At 32.7% G+C, this 6,825-nt stretch overlaps 1 long non-coding RNA gene across 1 annotated transcript in view; it reads right to left on the minus strand.

The window, feature by feature from the left end:
* The window catches only part of LOC116083479, a 100,439-nt gene extending 93,944 nt beyond the window's left edge, over positions 1-6,495 (minus strand). The window contains exons 1-2 of the long non-coding RNA XR_004115739.1: positions 6,430-6,495; positions 139-296 (exon numbers count right to left, since the gene is read on the minus strand). This is a non-coding gene — a long non-coding RNA (uncharacterized LOC116083479). The remainder of the gene's footprint in view (positions 1-138; positions 297-6,429) is intronic.
* Positions 6,496-6,825: the final 330 nt, after the last annotated feature.

Consider the following 6,825-nt stretch of genomic DNA (forward strand, 5'->3'; position numbering starts at 1 on the left):
AAAAAAAAAAAAAAAAAAAAAAAGTTCAGAAATAATTTTTCTTGATGTCTGACTATACCCTACACTACATGAAAAGGAAATAAATTTCTATGTGTTCCATAGCCATTAGATATGAGTAATTCAAGTTTTGTATATTACCTGCTCTTTGCTTTTCAATGGGAGGTGAGTTCATAATTTGCTGCTTCATATGATGAGATCCTCCAGACCTCAATTCATGTTCTTATGTCTTTGATATTCAGAACACCAACAAAAGTGAGTCTCTCCAGACCCAGCAGCAACAGCTTCCTTCTCTAACCCTTCATGGAACACAATACAGAGATTCTTTGCAACAGTCATGGAGATTTTTGATAAAGAGCATGAATACTCAGTACTTAGTTCATAAGACCATAATACAAAGAAGAAAACTATCACTTAATGATGTATGTGGAAAAATCTATTACCTATTTTAATCAAAATTTCAGATTTAAGTTAGAAACACTCCAAATTAAAAGTATAAATGTGTGTTTCCCTGAGTTAGACATAGAAGTAAAATTAAATGATTTATTTCTTTGTATTAATATTTTCTGTGTTATCCATGTTTGTCTATGATTTAAGGGATATTATTAGTAGTAGTACTCTCATTATTCAACTTATTAACGTTTTTAAATTTGGGTGGAATTGAGGAATAATGATGCTTTACGAAATTAGCCAAGAAGATGACTTGAATTTCCAACTAATGTTTTCACTCTATTATTACCATAAATGAAAGAATAAATATTTTGTTGGTAGTTTCTTCCTGGTAGCTTGCAATCATTTGTAAGTTGTACAGGTATACAAATTTGAATTAAAAAACTTTTAATTAATTGGGAAAAACAATTAAATTTGAACAACATCATAATAGAAATTTCAGTTTTCTATAGGTAACTGCTAACTAAATATTTCACCTTTTTAAGATGATTTAATATATTTTATTGTAAAATATTTTAAAGGTGTCATTAATTTATTTAATTAATTGTAATTTTCACTGTGGTTGTGATACATTGCAAGAAAAAAGATAGTGAGCAGTGTATGTAATGTTGGTATATTTCTCCTGTCCAATATATTATCTGAAACCAACAGAGGAAAAAGACCAAGAGGAAAAGCAAATTATGAATCTCCTCTCCTCCAAGACTCTTGAGGCACTGGTCAACTTTTATTTAGAGGAGAGAAGAGGAATGAATTGAATGTAAGACTGAGATTTTAATATAATTCCAAACAATACAAATAACTACGTGTTAAACATGATACAGAAAGTGAGCTTCTCTCAGTCAAAGGGGAAGGTTGAGAGCTGAGTTTCATAGTTTGGGCAGTTACAGCCAACATAAAAACTCATGCCTATCCTTAGTGAATCTCCTACTTCAGTAAATGTTACAAGTGCATATCAAATTAACACATATACTTGGATTAAGCCTGGACTTTAGAAAGCATTGTATTAGTATTTCAATGTACCAATATCTGTGTATTTCTGTCATTTTCAAAAATGTTTGTAATATTTTGCTCTGACCCAGAGTGTACTTTCTAAACCATAGTACAGTATGAAAGAAGCATGACTTGGAGAAATTATATTTATATACACCATTTTCACTATAAGCCATACTTTATAAAAAGATTCATATGGCTCTTGCACAGAGCATAAACGAGTATCTCTTGTCTCATACACAAGCATTGCTGTAGCAGTTCAACGGGCACAACTTTGGCTACAAGTCTGTCTTTGTACTCTAACAGATGCATGTTATATTCATCATCTCTCTGTTCTAGACATTTTGACAGAATACCACTTAGTACTATTCATTTACAAATAGATGAGAGTCTTGATATTAAAGCCTAAAAGCTCAGTAGAAATGGGTAAAGTATCCCAAAAAAGAAGTGTGAAGTATTCATATTCACAGAGTACTATAGCAAAAAAGGTAAGCCACACTTGCTTGCTTTTAATTATTTTATTTTGTGTTTTTAAGTGGAACAGCATTTCATTAGTTTCACTCCTATCCCTTCCTGGTAACCTTCTTCCAACAGATCCTATGCCCATCCCCCCTCCCACTTTTTCATTGATAGCTCTTTTTAAGTTTTATTCTGCTGTATTTTTGATTCTCTCTCTCTCTCTCTCTCTCTCTCTCTCTGTGTGTGTGTGTGTGTGTGTGTTTGTGTGTGTGTGTGTGTGTTTGCCCAAATATATAAATACCGCCTACTGAGTTTTCTTTGTTGCTAGCATGTATATATGGTTTTAGGGCTAACCATACTGCATTCAGTGATCAATAAGGGAGCTCAACCCTGGGGGAGGCTAATTCTTCTCTCATCAATCTTAGTTGCCTTTAGACCTTTGTCTGAGGTGGGTCTCTGAAGAATTATTTCCATTCCAGGCTAACATGGCCATTGATATTGCTATTGTTTCAGACTTGTTCATGCTGTTTTTTGGAAAGAACATCTATATTTATATTTGTATGCCTGCAAGCATGCTATAGTTACACATATTCATATATAAATATATAGTATATTGTATAATAGATGATACAGATGTTAAAATTTGAAAGGTGATGAAAAGATTAATAAAATGTAACATTTTCCATAATAGTCTAATAAAATTTTATATTGAAGAAATATGACAAATATTTATTTCATGCTTGGCTCTATAAAAATAAGAGTAAGCTTAATACCGGTTGACAGTGATATAGATTCTAATTGCTGTTAAGAACGCAGATGGGCAAGAATAAAGTACACTGTTGGAGTGTAACACAAAATGTAAAATGAAGAAAAACAGAAATGTATAAGATGGAGATATTATTCTGTGTTTTTGTTCATTTTATGTTATATTAAAACTGTAGCTAGAATTGGGAGGATATAAACCATTAAAATTTATATGACTTTTCTGGGATTACGTCTGATAAAAGCCATCTTACTTTCTTTAGGTGAAACACAAGCTTTGGGAAGAAATAGAAAGCATTTTCCATCCATGGAGTAGTTCCTTCTCCCAAAAATCCTACTTCTTAATCCTTATCCATGCATGGCTATTAAATTTCAATGAACTTTTGAAGAAATACTCAAAGCAGTGCTATGTAACAAACTGTTTCAGAGCTGTATAGCTTTCCACATATGATTTGTGCTTAAATAGGACAGTAACCATTTGGCTGTGGCAAATGGGTGGAGGGTAATATTCTATAATTCACTTCCTCATTTCTTTCATTGGTAGGCCATCACATAGTCCTAGGTATATGTGTGACAGTAGTGTTACACATATACAAGATGATTGAATCATGGGACAGGAACAAAAGTCCTACTGATTTTTTTACTAAACAAAAGTAATTATGCTGGCTGAGCAGAAAGAGAAAAATCTTGAAAATAAAATAACATATAAACTATGACTAACCTTTTTTGTCTGGAAAAGCACATGTCAAAGTATAAAATATCTGGTGGACCAGATTGAACACCATGCAAATGTACTGATAATGGGGAGTTATATTTAAATTAGGCAATTAAATTACACCATAATGCCTAGCATTTTAGAAAAAAAAAAGAATTAAAATCATGAAAGAAGGCACATCTATTATAAAACCTTTCAGTCTGTAAAGCCTAAAGCACAGAAAGTAGTATGAGGTTGCTTGATTATTTAAGATTTGAGAAGTCTTTTTGTAATGTAAGGAAGAGTACAGGATGTTGCCTACCAATGTGTTCAAAGAAAGACAATCATGTTTCCCTGAGAAGAGATCGTTTTGATATTATGAGAAGGAACACAACTGGGATAGTTAGCCACAAGAAAGTGAGTCAATTTGCTGTTTCTTCTTTTATCATTATCTAATTAGGACCTTGCATATGTGTTCTCATGTATATGTATGTGTATGACTATATATGTACATATATATGTATGTGTGTATATATATGTATATGTATAAGTATATGTATATGCATATGTATATGTATATGTATATGTATATGTATATGTATATGTATATATATATACTTATATACTCTTACAGAGAACCCAGGTTCAAGTTTCAGCACCCACAATGTGACTCCCATCATCTGAAACTCCAGTTCTAGGGGATCTGATGCCTTCTTTTGGCCTCCACTGGTAGTAGGCATGCAATTGATACAGAGATAAACTTGCACATACATAAAAATATTGTATAAATTTGAACATGCTTCATCATGAAGCCTGAAAATATTCTTTGTATCTCAATAGAAAGTATAGCTTTATTGTATTCAACAGCATGCTATTTTAATTGCATTTTGACTTTCTGACTCCACTTTACTGCTTCTTCCAAATATTGAATATTAAAAATATAAGAATTATTTATTTTCTTAATTTCACAGCTAGAATGCATCACATTTCACAAATCAAAGGAACAAAGTCATTATTACCTGATGCCCTTAAACAATTGCATTCATCTAAAGGACAATCTCATTGAAAATCAATACAGACACACACAAAAAAATAGCTAAAGCAAGTGATGAGGTCAGAGACTCTGTCTAGTTAAACAAACTCTTACCTAACATATCAAGATTAATAGTGATTGATTTCAAGTACACCTTACAGAGCATATTTGTCAAACCATCCTTCCTGCCTCCATTCACCTCCCTCCATTTTCTCAGTGTCAGGATTACTGATGTCTCACATATTAAAAGAAGTTAATTATAATTCTTTATTATTTTCAACATGAAACTAAAATTCTAACTATCTTAATTCCAATGAGTTGTTAGTTTTGACAACTTATAATAATAATTATACAATATTGAATACTTGCTTGTGTTTAAAATGTTATTATTCTATGAACACTTTCTATATAAACTCTCACTAGACTCTCAAATAGAAAAATGAGTAACCCAGTCTTGACAGAATTGATGTTTTTGTCAAACAAACATGAGAATCTTCTAGATGATCGCTACCATGTTCTCACTGAACTAACACATTTGCACATATAAATGAGAGAATAATATAGAATGATATGTTTTACTAATTTTAAGAAGGTGCAATTTATATACACAATGTGCTTTTGTTCTTTGAACAAAATATTTGCATCCCCTAGTATACAGTACATAACTATTGAATGAGAATATTATTTTCCCACTTTTATTAGTAAAGTCTACCACATGAAGAAGGCTAACATAAAATTTAATTGTCTTTTCTTGAGGATGTAATAACTTTCTAGTCCTGTGTCACGAGTTATGTCCTTAAAGGAATGACAATCATTTGAACTTCCATGAGATATCATATTTAATGACATTAAACTCACAGATATTATGTAAAAAGAAATGGCAAAAATAGTACCCCAACTGGTAAGGCATTTGTTCTCATAAAGTAGAAAATATATTAAAAAATGTCAGTGATAAAGCCATTAAGAAGTTGAGTCTAGGGAAGTTTACTGGATAAATTTTTTTTGTTGTTTTTTTTTTTTTTGGTATATATTGATGCTCAGATTGATCTCCATTACTCATGGGAGGAAAGGATGAAGAAAGAGAGGGAGAGAAAGAGAGAGAGAAAAGAAAAACAGAAGAGACAGAAACAACTCTGTTTAGTCAAAACATCCAGTGGACCAATTCAAGACTAAAATATTTGACATTGCACTACAACAAAAAAAATGAGTCCATATTAAAAATGCTCAAGTTAGCAATTATGTATTGATTCAGCATAGTGGACCTATACTAACCACAGATGATTTGTATATAACACTAAAGTCTTCAAACTTTCAGTATAGGAGCCAGTTACTAATCTTCAAAATGGTACCATTTTCTTGGAGATCATCCAGTTTTGTGTCTAGTGAACCATCTGGAACAATTGTCAAGGTACATAGTAGAAGTTTATGTTCTTGATAAAATAGGTACTCTGGGTATACATCTGCCCTACTTATATGGAGTGCTTCTCTCAAAACTGCTATCTATGGACTTCTTCAATGTCTATCCATTGACTCATTGTATTCTCCATAGCAATGGTTGCAAGGCAGAAATTCATGATGCATCAAATTAGATATGGCAGTTGGTTCATGATAATGGAATTCTCTGTTCATAGTCTATCATCCTGAAACAATTGTCCCAATAGAATAATAGAACGTCCTCTTGAATACTTATAAAGAACATTCAAAAGGTAGAAAGATCCTATAAACTGAGATATTCTTCTTCAGGAGCTCCTTCAGTTCTTATTAATCATTTTACATCATAAAATGTTGTTATTTCCTTAAAAGATCCATTTTCTTTTTACTAGGGTCTATTAATCAAGGGATTCATTTAGAATAGACACCACCTAATACTTCTCATATTGAATCACTCTAAATATTTTTATTCTCTGTTGCTGAGACTATGTGATATATTGGCCTAGATATCGTATATTCAAGTGGAAGAATGGTTCTACCTAGATACACACTGATTCTTTTCAATTGAATACTAAATCCAGTACTGGATTACTTTGGCTTCTTAAATACCTACCATGACAGGAAATCAAAATAGTTGCTGTGTTCACTCAGTGTTGATCCAGAGTGTTAATGATGTATGAGACTGATATCACACATCACAAAAGAAGTTCTAGAACATTGGAGGCTCCCTATGGTATCCTGTAGCATTATATACTGGGGAGTAGTGGTCTGCTCAGGCAATCTGTGCCCAGTCAAGTATAGGTCTGGAACCCTGGATTCCCAGTGGGCGATATCTGCCTGCAAAGGACAGAAGGAATTCGACCACACCTCCTGTGTCCCTGGCTCCTGTTTCAGTCATAACATCTTACAGCCTCCTGCAGGAGATGTGTGTTTTGTCATGTAGACAATGCCCCAAGCTCCCAGCATTCTAGCTGGACCCTACCCCCAGTCATCTGACCACAGCCAAGCA

This window comes from Mastomys coucha, unplaced genomic scaffold (genome assembly GCF_008632895.1).
Source record: "Mastomys coucha isolate ucsf_1 unplaced genomic scaffold, UCSF_Mcou_1 pScaffold8, whole genome shotgun sequence".
Classification (NCBI taxonomy): domain Eukaryota; kingdom Metazoa; phylum Chordata; class Mammalia; order Rodentia; family Muridae; genus Mastomys; species Mastomys coucha.